This window comes from Bidens hawaiensis, unplaced genomic scaffold, assembly GCF_021521415.1.
Source record: "Bidens hawaiensis isolate Kalapana, Puna unplaced genomic scaffold, B.hawaiensis_p1.1 tig00038654_1, whole genome shotgun sequence".
In the NCBI taxonomy this organism is placed as follows: Eukaryota; Viridiplantae; Streptophyta; class Magnoliopsida; order Asterales; family Asteraceae; genus Bidens; species Bidens hawaiensis.
This window is the reverse complement of record NW_027496798.1, coordinates 25,569-42,702: the sequence shown is the minus strand read 5'-3', so window position 1 is coordinate 42,702 and position 17,134 is coordinate 25,569. Positions and strand designations below refer to the sequence as shown.

Here is a 17,134-nt window from a genome sequence, read left to right as displayed (position 1 = left end):
TTCAATCAATCAAGAGGTAATCCTTACAATCACATCTCCTTAGATACGAACCTTGGTTCTATGTAGGATACAGGTATCAATCAGGCCATGGCAAAGGAACTCTAGAAGCTGAAGGACATGATATCAAGCGTTCTAGGAGTGGTTTGACCCATTCCTGAAATCCTAGAAGGAAGCCACAAGCTAGCGAGGTTTGCTCCACCGATATGTGATGCTGAAATGCCGAAGCGCTTCCAAACCACCAATATGAAGGTGTACGATGACTCAACTGATCCAGAAGAACACGTGGTTCAGTACAGGGGGAGAATGGAAATCAACCTCATTCCGGAAAGGCTTAAGGAAGCTTACCTGTGCAAAGGCTTTGGATCCACTTTAACAGGATCGGCACTCAAATGGTTGCTAAGTCTTCCTCCCTACTCTGTTACTTCTTTTTCGCACTTAATTAATTTATTCAATAGCCAATTTTTCTTGTAGCAGAAAATTAGAAAAATTAATTAGTGATTTATACAGAGTTATCCAACTTCGTGATGAATCCCTAAGGAATTTTGTTGCGAAGTTCGGAAAGGAAGCCCTAGAGATCCCAAATCTTGATATGGCTATGGCTGTTGAGGCATTCAAGATGGGGTTAAATAAGGGCTCCCCATTTTATGATGACCTTGTTATGACCCCATGCAAGACGTTAGATGAAGTTTAATGATAAAAGACAATCATTAAAATCTGATACAAACATAAAGGACAAACTTTGTAATTCTCTCTCTCTCTCTCTCTCTATATATATATATATATATATATATATATATATATATATATATATATATATATATATATATATATATATATATATATATATATATATATATATAGAATGAGTATCATTACAGAACCCTTAAATTATTTAAGAACTTGAAAGAACCCTTGAAAACTAACGTTTTTTATAAAAAAATTTGTATGTTAATGTTAGTTGAGTGTAGCTTTATCATTTTTTTATATCTATATTTACAATTACAATTTTGAAAATTAGTTTTTATACATATCTATGTTTTGTTTTACACCTATGTAAATTTGTTAGTATATAAATTTTACACATATGTAAACTTGTTATTTATATATGTAATCAAATTTTTTTATATAAAATATAATAAAACTACTCTTAAATAATGTTAGTATATAAAAAAATTTAAAAAAATGTTTGGTTGTTTAGAGTTCCTAATAGTTCTTAACTTTTTTGGAGTTCTTAAATGATACCAACCCTATATATATATATATATATAGGGGATGGTCCATGCAGGAAGTGATATTACAGCGAGAAGTCAATTTCAACCATTGATCTTGTTAATCAATGGTCATTAACAAAAGTGGCATTTTTGCAATTAATAAGACATCATTATAAAAATTATTTTAATTAAAAAGGGTAATGTGGTAACTTGTGTAACTCAATTAAAATAAAAGAAAATTATAACTCCCATCATTCCTTGTTAAAAGCTTCAATCTTTAATTTTCATTTATTGATAATTAACTAAATTCAATTCATTTGATTTCTTTAATTTTCTTTTATTTCATCTATTATTATGATAGTCTTTTTCTTGTTTTTTAGTGTATTTTTCAAACTAGATTTCATATTGCATATTATTGATTCTTTTTTCACTCTTATTGAATATATTTTTTATATGTTAATATTTTCAGACAATGTAGTTTATTCTTTCAATTTAACAATTTGTGTTAAATGTAACATTTTGTGTTTGATACAACAATTTGTGTAGGACATATAAATGTTGTTTGTGATATAACAGTTAATGTAGGATACATACTTGTTGTTTGTGTAGGATACGCAATTCGTATGTAGAATTGAAAGATAATATTTTGTTTATAATCTATAGAGTTTGTGTATGATACATACATGTAATTTGTTTGTGATATAACATTTTGTGTAAGATCAATAAAATATTGTGTAGGAATGAAAAACATTTTTTTTCTTGTGTAATATACATTATTGGTGTGTAGTAATGAAATATAATATTTTGTTTGTGATATTTTTTTTTCATGTAGGATCCATATATTGTTGTTTAATGTAATAACAAACGTTTATTTTGTACTATGTAGTTTCATACATGTACTGTGTAGGTGATATTTTAATTGTATATGTCTATTTTTTTTATCGTGTGTAGGATCATTTATATACTAATTACTATGTAAATTCGTATGTACTGTGTATATGGTATTACGAATTGTGTATGTGTAATTTTCTATCATATGTAGGTTCATTTATGCACTGCGTATGTTCATATATATATATTGTGTATGTGATAATGTGATATTTCGAATTGTGTATGTGTAATTTTTATCGTGTGTAAGTTCATTTATCTACTGCATACGTTCATATACTCTGTTGGTGGTATTTCTAGTTACGTGTACATTCATGTGTAGGTTCATTATGTAATATGTAGGTTCATTTACGTACTCCGTGTAACTTTATCATCACTATTGAATTTTGGAACTATTATTGGGATAAATGTATGAAATTTAAATTAAGAGAATAAAAAAATAATATGGATAAATCGACAACATTGAATTTGATAAAATAAAATAAAACAAGAACTCAATATAGGTTTATTTGACTTTATATTAAAAAATATAAAAACAAATTTGTAACTTCTACATAAATTATGACCTACCAAATATGAAAATATACATGACATTTTACTATAACACCTTTGTTATTAAATAAATGATAAAATAAAAGAAAAAAATGTGATTGGTGGAATTCATTTCTCGTACTTCTCACAATAAGAAACATTTCTGAAATGAACCTAATCATATATATATATATGTATAATCAGGTTCGGGCATAAAAAATATTGTTTTAGAGATTCGTATCATATGATTTGTTAATTATCATTTATTAGGTTGTTCACTCACTTGTTCCGATTCCCATAAACAACCAATATAATAAATATATCAAAAGTTGAAATTGATTTTATTCAGTCATTTAAGCGAACAGAATGAACATGAATCGTTTGATTTTAACTAAACTAATATGAAAGACTTAAACGAACGGATTTCTTGTACATGCTCGTTTGTAAAGAAAGTGTGTTAGCGTTCATTAGTAAAGAAATGGCACTTGTTTGTTTTCGCTTACGTTCGTTCGTTAATATATTATAAATGAACACACACAAACATAACTAAAAACAAATGAATATAAGCGAACGCAAACGAACAAATATGTAAATGGTGTGTTGGACAAATAGTATAACTAATAAATAAATTTAAATGAGTATGTAAATGATATAAACATATGAACATATATAAAAATAGTAAGCGTACAAACATACACGAACAAATATAAATAAAAATAAATGAAAAAATATAAACGAACATATAGGAACTAATGTAACACTTGTTTATATTCGTTAGTTTAACTAAATAAACATAAGATCTGTTCATTTTCCCAATTTAGATTTCGAACATAATTTTTCTGGCTCTATGAAATAGGTTGCTTAATTTGCCCAACATAGAATCAAGTTTGGCCTGAAAGTTACTATATATAACCTTTTACTCGTTTCCACCCATAAGATACATAATCTTTGTCCAAAAATTGCCCACAAGAATAACAAATGAATGAGTTAATAGATTGATTCATTAATCTTAGCACTTATAGAATTTAAAATACAAAAATCATAGGATTGAGACTCGCGAGTAGGGGTGTTCGATTTTGGGCTTCAAATCGATTAAATCGAAAATGGAAACAAACCAAACTGTTTAGTAATGTACTGAATTACCTATTTGGTTTTAAACAAAAACCGAATTGGTTTTCGGTTTCAAATATCTGGTTTGAATTGTATAAAGTATAAACCGAATAAATATATTTATATATTATTTGAGTTGGTCTAAAACTGTAAGCGGATTGAGTTAAATGACGAAACCGAAAACTTAAATAAATATATTTATTCTGTTTATTGAATCAAAACGAAAACGACAAACCCCAACTTAGTTTGGTTTAGTCTTGTTCTGAACTATGTGAATTGGTTTGATTAGGTTATAGCCGAAAAATAACAAACTAAACCGACCAACAACCTCACGGCCTCACTCACGATAAACAAGGATTAATGACCCGTACATGTTTATGCTTCCTTGATCCAAACATCTTGATAAACAAGGATTAATGACCCGTACGTGTAGGACAAAAGTTTTAATACAACACGTGTAATTTAATCTTACAAATTTACTTTAACATAAATAATAAATTTTTTTAAAAAAATAATATAAAAATTTTAAAGCTTCTACACAATTAGCTTTTTAGTTTAATGGCATGGGCATAGGAGTGATGTTAAAGTTTGAGAACCCATGGTCTCAGGTTTGAAACATGACTCAATGGGGTAATCCTATAGTAAGGGTTTTCTCCATAATGGTATTTCTGAATAAGTTATATCTGAATTCTAGAGCATCAAAATTAATAAGAATGGTAGGTATCCTAACTCATAAAGACTCGCTCAGATATTGAATGTGGTTTTACCGTTAAAAAATAATATAAATAAATAAATAAAAACGTTTTGATTTTCATAAATTTGTAAGCATCTGCTTTACAAAAAAAAAGACCATCCGCATGCCACTCCAGAACACAAAAAAACCTTCCATTTTAACAAAATTTACATGTGCGGCCCTTTTCACCAAATACAACTTTTTCTTTGACCAACCCACCCAAACTACCCTTTTTATATTTAATAGTAAAAACAGTGCATCATAAAAATTTTAATTTGTAGGTAAAAGTCTCTTAAACCTTATTTTTATACATAAGCTCTTTAAACTTTAAAACACACATACTTGTAAAACTATTTTTATAAATGCCATACACCCTTAAGCTGATCAAACTTTAATAAAACGACATTCCAAATGTACAAAAATGCTAAGGCGGTTAAGTAATTCAATTACATCAGACGACATTAAGAATCAACGACGTAAATTCCATGTTATCAAAGTGTCAACACGATCCCCATGTCAACAAAAAATACGCTACATATGTCATGACTATCCTAGACGTCTATCCTTAATTTTACTAATACATGTATTTTAAACAAGTTTATAAAATTTTGATATATTGAAAGCAGATTAATGAGACATTTTGTACAAATTTTAATATTACAACGATCAACCCAATAATAATCAAGAAATCACGGGTCAACTGTTACCGAAGACCTTGTTTGTGAAACCTTTAGAGTCCCTCCAAGCTCAACCGGAACCAGAGGGATAAGAGAATGCAGAACAACGGTTATTAATGGCCGGTAACTTGGCTCGGGCTGCACACACAGCACAGCTACTGCAGCAACCTGCACATCAAATTACAATTTGCGCATGTATATTATATATTTATGGTAATCTGTTACAAGTTGTACTGATCACATACTTGGTACAAGTGTTTGAGATCCATCGTGTATCTGATTACAGGATCAACAATGTTTGGAAGCTTTGATATGTCTGTTAGCTGCGGCATTGCCCAAGTGACGATGGATTGACATTGAGACGCTGCAAGTTTTTCTACTGGCTTTCTTCCAAGTAGAAGCTCTAAAAGTACGACTCCAAATGCATACACATCGCTTTTATCGGTCAGTTTTCCTGTACACAAATCAAATTCAGCTTCAAATTGAGAGAAATGTGCAATACTCAACATGATAGTGTGTTCATAAATAGTTGAGATCAAATTCAGCTTTAACTGAAGAAAGTTGGCAGGTTTGAAATATGTACAGTCTGGTTTAAGCTTTCAAACTTGGAACTGGAAGTGTAAACCGAAAAGGCTGTTTAACAATAATAATTTAGTTTTTTTGTTTTGCGAATGTAAAGCTATATGTATATATTGTATTCATTAACAATCTTTATATATTTTATTAATTTAATACAAAATAGTAAAAAAAAAAAATATTTTTGTCTAAACCCAGAAAAACCAAACTGTAAGACCCTGAAAACCGGCCATTTCAGTTTGAATTTTTCCAAAATTGTGGTTACGGGTTATGCCCAAAATGTTCGTCCAAACACCAAACCGACTGAACCGGACGGTGAACGCACCTAATTATGTGTATGGCATGATATTCAAAAACATCTTATCGTTTTAATATTTTCATGGGGAAAAAAAGTTTAACCCGTTAAACCAATCGGTTTTAGGGGCGGCCCAGCCAGCCCATCCGGTTTGTTTTGTTGTTTTCTAAACTGTAGTTAGCGGTTTGACCCAAAAAAATATTAGAAAAGAAAAGGGTTGGTTTTTGCTTTTAAAATCTTTAAAAGAAACTTTTGCTATTTGCTTTACATATAAGTAGTTAAAAGTTTAGTTAAATAGATGTACCATCTAATAGATACTCTGGAGCTACATAGCCTAATGTCCCTGAAAGCTTAATGTTGTTCTTGTTTTGGGCTCCATCCATTATAGCAAGACTAAAATCTGAGAGCTTTAGAGAATAATCAAAAGTTCAGTATATATTTTAAGGACGAACACCACAAGTTTAACATATTTACAACACACGTAGTCCCCACATTGTTGAAATATTGTGATTGAAGATTTTTAGGATCAATTTCCATCATATCCTAATTTGTTCCTTTGACCCACCAATCTCGGCTAATCAACAGCCTAACCAACAGCCATTCCTTCAATGATATTAGCTGTCCACTGCGTTATTTAGAAACTTGTATGGCTATATAATGATGTACAGTATAATGAACAATCATCACAAAATAATACAAAACACAAACTATTCAGTACTCTCTCTTCTTTACATTACTTTGATTATCATGGTTTACATGGTATCAGAGCAGTATATATGATCCACACCTGTATGCTCATCATCTACCTAAAGCAATGTCAGAAGAAGAAAACAACAGTCTAGCTATTCAAATAACCAACCTCCTGAAAAATGGAGTTCAAACTCAAACCCAGAATGCAAAACCAAACTCATTCGACAGCCTGAAAATCAGCCTTAACCTTTCAAGCCAAAACTACCCTCTATGGGCTCGGATGATTCGAGTCGCCATAGGGGGGAAATCGAAAGCCTTGTTAAACCATCTTACAGATGATCCACCAGAACCTATCAGTGAACAGTGGGAACAAGATGATTTGATCGTCTTTTCCTGGCTGATTCAAATCATTGAACCTAGCCTTGCTAGTAACCTTACGGAGCTCCCAACAGCAAAAACGCTTTGGGACGCTCTCACAGTTACTTATAGCAGCGGAAAAGACAAGCTCCAGACATTCGATCTCCACGTTAAAGCCAATGGGTTCAAGCAGAATGGCTTACCGATAGAGGAGTTCTGGATTGTTATGCAGGGTGTCTGGGGAGAAATCGAACGACGGGATCCAAACCCTATGAAATGCCCTGCCGACATCGCAGCTTACAACAAGATTAGGTCAGAAAACAAACTCTTTCAGTTCCTTAGTGCCCTGGACCAGAAATACGACTCCCTAAAAAGGGAGATTCTCTGGTGGGATCCATTACCGACGGCCGAAGCCGCCTATGCGGCTGTTCGCAAAGAAACCGCACACCAAACCATACTGGGAAACACCCATCAAGGGGTGAGCTCCGGTCTAAACTCGCTCGGAGATACCGACGGTTTAGGGCTTGTCTCAAGAAGCCACCGGTCAGACCAAAATCGGTCATCATCCCGGATCGATAAAAGCAAATTGAAGTGTGATCATTGTGGGATGAACAAACACACGAAAGAACAATGCTTTAAGCTCGTGGGTTACCCGGATTGGTGGACCGATGGACACAAGAAAGAGAAAGCCGCCGCTGCCGTGGGCAATCATGAGACCAACGGTAGCAGCACCGGTGAACCTCGCATGCCTGCCGGAAAAGGATCGGCTGGAAGAGGATTTTTTTAGCGGCTGATAAAGGGGAAGAAGAAGGGGCAGGAACAGGTATAGGGTTTGAGAGTTACATCTCAAACCCTTCACATTTAACCGACCCTTTTCTGTTCTCAAAAAATTCAAAAGGGGCAGAAATAACCCCTAAGTTTTTAAAACCAAAAAATCTTAAAATTAAGTGTCAAATTGATGGAAAGGCTAACATAGCAACAAAAAATGTAAAAAACAAAGATTCTTGGATTTTTGATTGTGGAGCAACTGACACAATGACCTATGAAAAATATGACATACACATAGTGTCAGAACCAAAAAAATCCAGAATACACACGGCGAATGGAGAAGTCCTTCAAGTCAAAGGGGGGGGGGGGGACTATTCAGATTTCAAAAAATATGAAACTACCGAATTGTCTTTATGTTCCGTCCCTATCCCACAAACTGCTATCAATTAGCCACGTTACGAAAGAACTAAATTGTGTCGTATTAATGCATCCTACATTTTGTATCTTACAGGACATCAGGACTGGAAGGATCATTGGGCGTGGTACTGAGAAGCAAGGGTTATACTATGTGGATGAAGTGGCTCGACAGGGCACTGTAATGCTGGCCCACGGAACTGCCGATAGGGAAGCATGGTTATGGCACCGAAGATTGGGACACTCATCCAGTAGTTATTTACATCGTTTATTTCCTAAATTATTTCCAGCAAATAAGGCCTTGAATTGTGAAACATGTTTTTTGGCGAAGAGTCATAGACACACGTTCAAACCAAATAATACAAAAGTTGATTTTCCTTTTTCATTAATTCATTCAGATGTGGGGGCCCAGCTAAGGTCGTGGGGGGGGGGGGCAGTTTTTTTCGTTACTTTGTAACCTTTATTGATGACTGCACCCGCATGACCTGGATTTATCTCTTGAAAAATAAATCCGAAGTTTTTTCAAAATTCACAAACTTTTGTGCAATGGTTAAAACTCAATTCAAGAGTGATATCCAAATTCTGAGGTCTGATAATGGGGGGGAATTCGTTAACACCTCCATGAAACAATTTTGTCAAAAAATGGGAATAGTTCATCAAACATCCTGTGCCCATACCCCAGAACAAAATGGGACATCCGAAAGGAAAAATCGCTTCCTGTTAGAAATAACTCGTGCACTCATGATTGAATCTCGAGTTCCAAAATCTTTTTGGCCTGAAGCTCTTGTCACAGCAAATTATCTTATGAATCGTCTTCCAACGAAAGCTCTTGACTTTAAAACTCCTCTTCAAGCACTCTCTCAATTTCACAAACCCCCATCAAACCTTACTCTTGAATCTCGAATTTTTGGTTGCTCCGTCTTCGTTCACCTCCCAAAGACCGATCGCTCCAAACTCGACGCATGTGCTGAAAAGTGTGTGTTTGTCGGATATGGAGTCAATCAACACGGTTATCGATGTTACAACCCACACACACGTCATATGTATACTACAATGAACTATGACTTCCTCGAAACTGAATACTTCTACACTACCCAACACACTGGTCAGGGGGAAAGAGCAACAGATGACGCACTGAGTTGGGTACAATGGACGCCTTCCTCAAAAGAAGAAGTTTACAATGAAGACATGCCACAATCATTCACTAGCCCTGAAGAAAGTACCACTAACGATGATCCTACCAACCTGACGTCAGAGGTAAGTAATTCTCAAACTCAATACACTAATGATGCAAATACTGAAAACGTCGATTATGCTGAATCACCCATTAATAATGCAAATCCTGATTCATATACCATTGAGGCAGAACCAGAACCGCAGGTTGAACAGGAAACATATGTCCTACCCCCAAGATCTAACAGAGGAGTCCCTCCAAAGAGGTACTCTCCAGAAAAGGAATCTCGTGGTTCTCGATATCCAATGGCAAATGTGGCAGCCGGGAATATATCCGAGGAAGCTAAAGCATTCTCCACATCTTTATGCTCTGAAGAAATTCCAACTACAGTTGAACAAGCACTTAAGTCAGAGGAATGGAGAAAAGCAATGGAAAGCGAAATGGATGCACTAAATAAAAATGATACATGGGAGAAATGCATCCTCCCTCCCGAAAAAAAACCGGTAGGATGCCGATGGGTCTTCACTGTGAAATACAAGCCAGATGGGACTATTGAACGATACAAGGCTCGACTCGTAGCAAAGGGGTACACTCAAACATACGGAATTGACTATTCCGAGACATTCTCTCCAGTGGCCAAGATAGACACAATCAGAGTTCTACTCTCTATAGCTGCAAACCAAGACTGGCCACTTCTGCAATTTGATGTGAAAAATGCTTTCCTACATGGAGAACTCAAAGAAGAGGTCTATATGGAAGTCCCTCCTGGATTCATGAAAGATTCGAGCTCTAAAGAAGTGTGTCGCTTGAAGAAATCATTATACGGATTAAAGCAATCTCCTCGGGCCTGGTTTGGGAGGTTTACCGTGGCAATGAGGAAATACGGTTTTAAACAGAGTAACTCTGATCATACTCTGTTTCTGAAACGAAGAAACGGGCTTGTAACTTGTCTAATTATTTATGTTGATGATATGATAATCACAGGAAATGATGAAGAAGAGATGACACGGTTAAAAGCTAACCTATTCAGAGAATTCGAAATGAAGGATCTGGGGAGACTTAAATACTTCATTGGAATCGAAGTCATGAGGTTAAAACGAGGAATCTTCATCTGCCAAAAGAAGTATGTCCTTGACTTGCTAGCTGAAACAGGAATGATTGACTGCACTGCAGATACTCCTATGATGGTGAATCAGAAGCTTTATATGGAGGAAAACGGTGAACTCGCCGACAAGGGAGAATATCAGAGGATAGTAGGAAAACTGATTTATCTCTCACACACCCAGCCCGACATTGCCTATGCAGTAGGAGTTGTAAGTCAATTCATGCATCAACCCCAAATTACTCATATGGAAGCTGTAAAGAGAATCCTAAGATATCTCAAAGGGACACCTGGTCATGGAGTGTTGTTTACAAAAAATGAACAACTTGAAACTCAGGTATACACTGATGCAGACTGGGCAGGAGATAAAGGAAATAGGAGATCGACCTCAGGGTACTTTACTCTTGTTGGTGGGAACCTAGTCACATGGAGAAGTAAGAAACAAAAGGTGGTGGGCCTTTCAAGTGCTGAAGCAGAATTCCAAGGTATAGCACGTGGTCTGGCAGAAATACTTTGGGTGAGGAAACTCTTGACAGAAATTGGTTATCCTCCAATCCAACCCAGTAAAATTTTGTGCGATAACAAAGCAGCTATCCAAATCTCAGAAAATCCAGTCCAACATGATCGTACAAAACATGTTGAGGTGGACCGACACTTTATTAAAGAAAAACTTGAAACAGGAATAATTGAGCTTCCATTTGTTCGTTCAGAAGATCAACTCGCAGATATTTTGACAAAGGCAGTTACGGAAAAAATTTTCAATCACTGTCTTAGCAAGCTGAGCATTGAAGACCCCACTACTCAACTTGAGGGGGAATGTTGAAATATTGTGATTAAAGATTTTTAGGATCAGTTTCCATCATATCCTAATTTGTTCCTTTGACCCACGAATCTCGGCTAATCAATAGACTAACCAACAGCCATTCCTTCAATGATATTAGCTGTCCACTGCCTTATTTAGAAACTTGTATGGCTATATAATGATGTACAGTATAATGAACAATCATCACAAAATAATACAAAACACAAACTATTCAGTACTCTCTCTTCTTTACATTACTTTGATTATCATGGTTTACACACATAACTAAAACCTTAATTTAAAAGTAGGTGTGAGATGCATAATTATGAGACTGACATGTTGTACAAATGGTACCTTGGCATTGAAGTTGGTATCTAGAAGGATATTAGATGATTTCAGATCTCTATGAATGACTGGCGGTTTGCAGTTTTCATGTAAATATTCTAATCCTCTGGTCAGACAGGTCAAAAATGTTCATATTTTTTAAATAAATAAAAATAGTAACAATAATTGGTGTTATTAAATAAATTATCTGGCTTTGAAGGACACCTTGCTGTATCTAGAGCAATCTTCATCCTGCAATGCCATGTTAAATTGGATCCACTGGAAGGGCCTGTATGGACACAATATTAATTAAACTCTCTTATCTAATCTAACCTTTTATAAGATAAAAATAAAATTTTCAATAAATTAACATTAAATTTCCATTTGGGGTATCTGTGACCGTATTGAATGCATCTAAACGAGCCAAGCTGTTTGTCAGCTACTCGAGAACAGCTCGCTAAAAGCTCAAATCGGGCCGCACTTAAACGAGTTTGAGCCTTATATTAAGTGTGTTTAATAGACAAACCGGAAATTCATTTATCAAGTTCAAGCCGGTTCACAAGCCAAACGAGCTTATTATTTATATATTTTTCATTTTGATATACTACATATATTTTTGTAAAAATATTTATTATTATTATTATTATTATTATTATTATTATTATTATTATCAAAATAACTAAATATATTATGTTATATATAAAAATTATAACTAAAATACATATAAAGTTATAAATGTATATAAATTAATCAAAAAAATAACAAACAAGCCAAGCTCGAGCTTATATAAATAGAGCCGAGCTTCGACTGTCATAAGTTAAATGAGACGAGCTCAGGCTCAGCTCAGCATAGTGATACACATGGACATCCATTCAACCAAGCCATTGGCCCGTTTCATCCATGACAAAAATCCTTGTGTTCGTCCTTGATAAACAGCCAAGGATGAAAAGAGGCCCGACCCGATTAATAATATAAGGAATATTAATAAGAAAAGTGTGTCACCATGTAATTGAGTTTCCAAAGATCCATTATGCATCAACTCATAAACAAGCAGCCTTGTATCATCATGAACACAATATCCCAGCAAAGTGATTATATTCGGATGCTGAATTTTACTCAACAGATCTACCTCAGTCTGCAAAAACCGCAATACCAGAAACTAACTATATTCATCATTACAAACTATTAATCACAAACAAACCATCACCTGAAACTCTTTGATAGCATCTTGACCACCACCTTCCAATCTTTTAACCGCAACACACAAATTCTCATCGATTCGGCCTCTATACACGCACCCAAACCCACCCTTCCCCAAAATTCCCAGTTGCTGATTCCAATAGCTTGTAATCCATAACCGCAACCGACGCCTTCTCGTTAACCGTCTTCAAAGAACCATTACTTGTACTAATAAATGAACTCAACGCAAGCCCTCTTAATGAATCTGTAACCACACCACAAAATGAGAACCTGAATGAACAAATCATACTTTGTAATCAGCTCACCTGTTCTCTTGACGCCCGGTTTGCTCGATTTGTGCGTCTTCTCTCTGTGGCATTTCCATAAACAAATGGCTAACACTATTATGATCACCATCATTGATGAAGCTGTGACGAGGCCAATAATAATTTTTCTACTGGATTTCGTCTTCTTCGATACACTGGCCTCAGTTCCTAATTCACCACAAGTTAATAAAAATGAATAAAATGAAGTAAATTGAAGATACAAAGTAGTACCTGCGGTGAAGTCAGCCATTGATGAAGGAATTGAAGAAAGTGGAGAACCAATTGGTGAGGATTCGGGTGCGGAAACAACGGATATGCTTGCATTAATGGAGGTAATTTCAAAATCCAAAACTAAAACCAGCAAGAACCCAAGAAAAGGTTTGTTCATGTTGAAGTGTGTGTGTATGAACAAAACATGAGATTTGGTTTCTGAGTCTAGTATGTGTTTGTTGTATGCTAATGAGGACAGAAACAGTGAGATCTCAACTAATGAATTTGTTTATAATTTTGAATTGAATATATCTTGATGGGTAGGGTGTTTTTCTTGTTTCTCTCTCCTCTGTCTGCCCACTTTGTTTGTTTCTCTCTCACACAGTGGAGGTGAGTGAGGGTAAATAAGAATGAGATATTGAATGCAGATGTCAAGGGTGGGTTTGTTGTGGTGATGGAGATGGAGATGGAGATGGAGATGGAGATAGGAGGAGAGTATCAAAAGTTAATTTACTTTTCTTGAAATTATGAATAAAGAAAAAGGAGGGAACTTTCTATAGATCAACAATCAAAACTCCCTTAACTAGGCTGATTTTTGTTTTTTTTAACAGTTTTTTATATTTATTTTTCTTATTTTACTTGTTTAAGTCCGGTCTTGTTTTAGTCCTTTATTCGGTTGGTTCTTGCGTAGGGATGGACTTTTCGCCTAAGAAACATTGCCGTCCGTCTTCTTTCCTCTGATAGTTTGGACTCATGTGTGAACTTTGTGTTGTTGATGATATTAACTTCATTTTATCGACTTGGAGTCAACTAATTGATGAGTTAGCTTAACTTTGTTACATCCCTAAATGAAACCGTAAGTTTGCAATCAAAACTCTAAATATCAAAGTGAAATGTATGGGTTGTGTTTATTCAAGTCTAGATCAAGTAAGAAACAAATGCACTTGTGACTAAAAACTAGTTCATATATCAGTTTTTAGTGTAAGTCTTAATTGGGGTACCATTCGTAATGTTTAACCTTTGTGTTTTTATGTTTGATGAAGGAATGCAATCCTGACATACAACGTAAGGATTAGCCTTATAGTTAAAACTTCTCATGGATTTCAAAGAATGAAAATGAGACTTGCTTGGTCGATCCCTTGGTTTTGAGCGTTGAAAATTCGTTCAACCATAACATCTTACCAAGATCCCCTAGATTGAACCATTAATCTCTCTTGTGATACAGTTCTGACGTGCAATTAACAACATTCCCCCATCATTGCACTTTACCTTTGTGGCAACCTATCGAGCATGGAGCACTTCTCTACGTTGCATTATGTCACCCCACGAGACGTTCATGAGATTATGATCTTGCCTAATAGCATGACTTACATAACCTAGCCTCTGCACAAGATCAATGCTCCCACCATCATTGTGCATCATATCAACAAAATATGACACCCTAGAATCAAGGCGGATCTTCTACAAGTCTAGAATGCCCCCCCCCCCCCCCCAAGCTTTTCGCTATATCGTGTATTTTTTTCTGAAAAAGATCAAAATTTGTATTGAGTTCGTCTCTTGTGTGATCAATGCTTGCGTATTTTCATCCATCCTTTTACTCATTAGGGGTGTCCTAACTCTCGACTAATGAGTGTTAAGTGAAGGAACTTCTAGCATGCCCCTTTCCTTAATTATTAATTATTATGTTACTCCTAGAAGATAGGAATGTATGTTATCAAAAACTCACATGTGTAACATTTAATTTGACAATTCAAATGAAGATCGTTTCACTTGTCCTTGTCACCTTGTGGGAAGGCCTTTTAAAAAAGTTTTATGTAGAGAAGTAACAAATTTAAGATTTAGATTAAAGAACTAGAAGAGTCATGTATTGATACGTTTTAATCATTATGTGTTGCTCCTAATCAACTTAAGTACCATAAATAAGCAATCCATTTATTTTGAAACGTCGACTATATGATAACATAGAATGTTACAACATCATATGGGCACCTACATAGGATTGAGATGGTTCATTTGTTATCGTTGTAGTTATCTACTATAAACTTATATGTAAGTCGCCTAATAGGCTAATACAATCAGTAGCGGATCTTGAACATCTAATATAAATGGGTCGAAAGTCATGAGACACAAAATTTGTTTTCCTACTCTTTGTTTCGGGTTGAAAACCCGGTTCGGTTCGTTTCTGGTCAAAAAAATAAAAAACTCTATATTCAATCATTCAACTAAAACACCGATTCAATCATTCAACTTACCGTTCTTATAAAAAAAACAATTTTAAAAACAAACAAAGACAAGATGCTAGGGGAAAGATGAGTACCTTAAGGCTCAAGTTCAAATTAAAAATCGAATTCACATAATCAAACACACATAGTCCTAATTCATGAAGGAGACCAAATTCAAGCACTAATTCTTCCAGTAATTCCAAGCGCTAACATACCAAATCGGAAATAAAAACACCGAACTTTTTGCTTGCCTAATGTTTGAACTGTGATTTGTAGGCAATCGTGACTCAACCCTGGTCTAGTGGTCTAAGTCTTTTTCGAACGACTTGCTTCTACTTCTGTTCGATTTATTATTCACACCTTAGCCCCCAGACAAACACTCTTCTGTTTTGGTTGTTTGATTATGGTTGGGAGTCTTTTATTTTTGTTTAACAATAATTTGGGCTTGGGTTTTTTGTTTTAAATTATTGGATGTATGAAGCTTTCTTTGCACTTATTAGGTAAACAGTTTCCCGTTCTTCGGTTTTATGGAATTTATCTAAAGAAATATCAAGTCAAGAAAAATATGGATGGGCCAGATAAAAAAATATGGATGGGCGAACTCTCTCTCTCTTTCTCTATATATATATATAATTGACTTTTTGGGAAATTTACTCTACTAAACGAAAAAAACTAGATAGGCTAATGTAATGAACTGGCTATGAAGCGATCAATATTGAGTAGAGAGATTGCAAAGAATGCATAGAAATTTATCAAGATTTTTTTTAACAAATAATTTGCTTTCAAATGTTTGTTCATTATTATACTAATTATAATTATGTATTGAATCTATTGATTGCGATCTTAAATTATGAATTTTAGTTTCAGCAACACACATTTGTAGACATTTTAAAAAGAAGAATAATGATCAAGCTTAAAGGAAGAAAGATTCGATAAGGAGGACGAAGCCATTATTTTCAAGTTAAAACATGAATAACGTATCCCACCAATTTAAAAAGTCAACAAAATTGAAAATACAAATTTTATAAATAAAGTAAACTTACTGACACTTATCTTTGTGAGTCATGATTTTATATTTGTATCCTAACAAACAATAGATTCACAAATACAAAATAAATATAATATTATCGTGACCAAAACACAAGTTAAATATACCATCAAAAGAAATTAGTGAGTCATGTAGCCATATCAATGACAAATGTGACAAAGAAAAATTAGTTGACATCATCACACAAATTATCAATAATAGCCATTAAAATAAGGTAGTATTTGGTATGCATGAAAGAAATACGAAATGAAATAGATCACTATGATAAAATGAAAAAAAAAAATTTTGGTTGGTCAATAAAAATGAAATCACCCATTATGAGGTGCATTATGTTCCCTCTAAAACAACCCAAATTCATTACATTCACCCCCTTGTTTTTTTTTTCATTTCATCCATCTTTCACACTATATCACCTTTATCACCCTCGTACCACAACTACACATTGCCCTCTCATCACCACCGCCACCACTCGCCTCCGCCGCAACCCACCACCTACC

At 34.6% G+C, this 17,134-nt stretch overlaps 1 pseudogene across 1 annotated transcript; it reads right to left on the bottom strand.

Moving 5' to 3' along the window:
- Positions 1-5,022: 5,022 nt before the first annotated feature.
- LOC143590551 (putative receptor-like protein kinase At1g80640) lies at positions 5,023-13,293 on the bottom strand (annotated as a pseudogene). The gene is made up of 8 exons (XR_013145486.1): positions 13,158-13,293; positions 12,860-13,096; positions 12,655-12,787; positions 11,878-11,941; positions 11,683-11,779; positions 6,326-6,428; positions 5,396-5,604; positions 5,023-5,318 (listed from the first exon to the last, which is right to left on the bottom strand). The product of XR_013145486.1 is annotated as a putative receptor-like protein kinase At1g80640 (transcript).
- Positions 13,294-17,134: the final 3,841 nt, after the last annotated feature.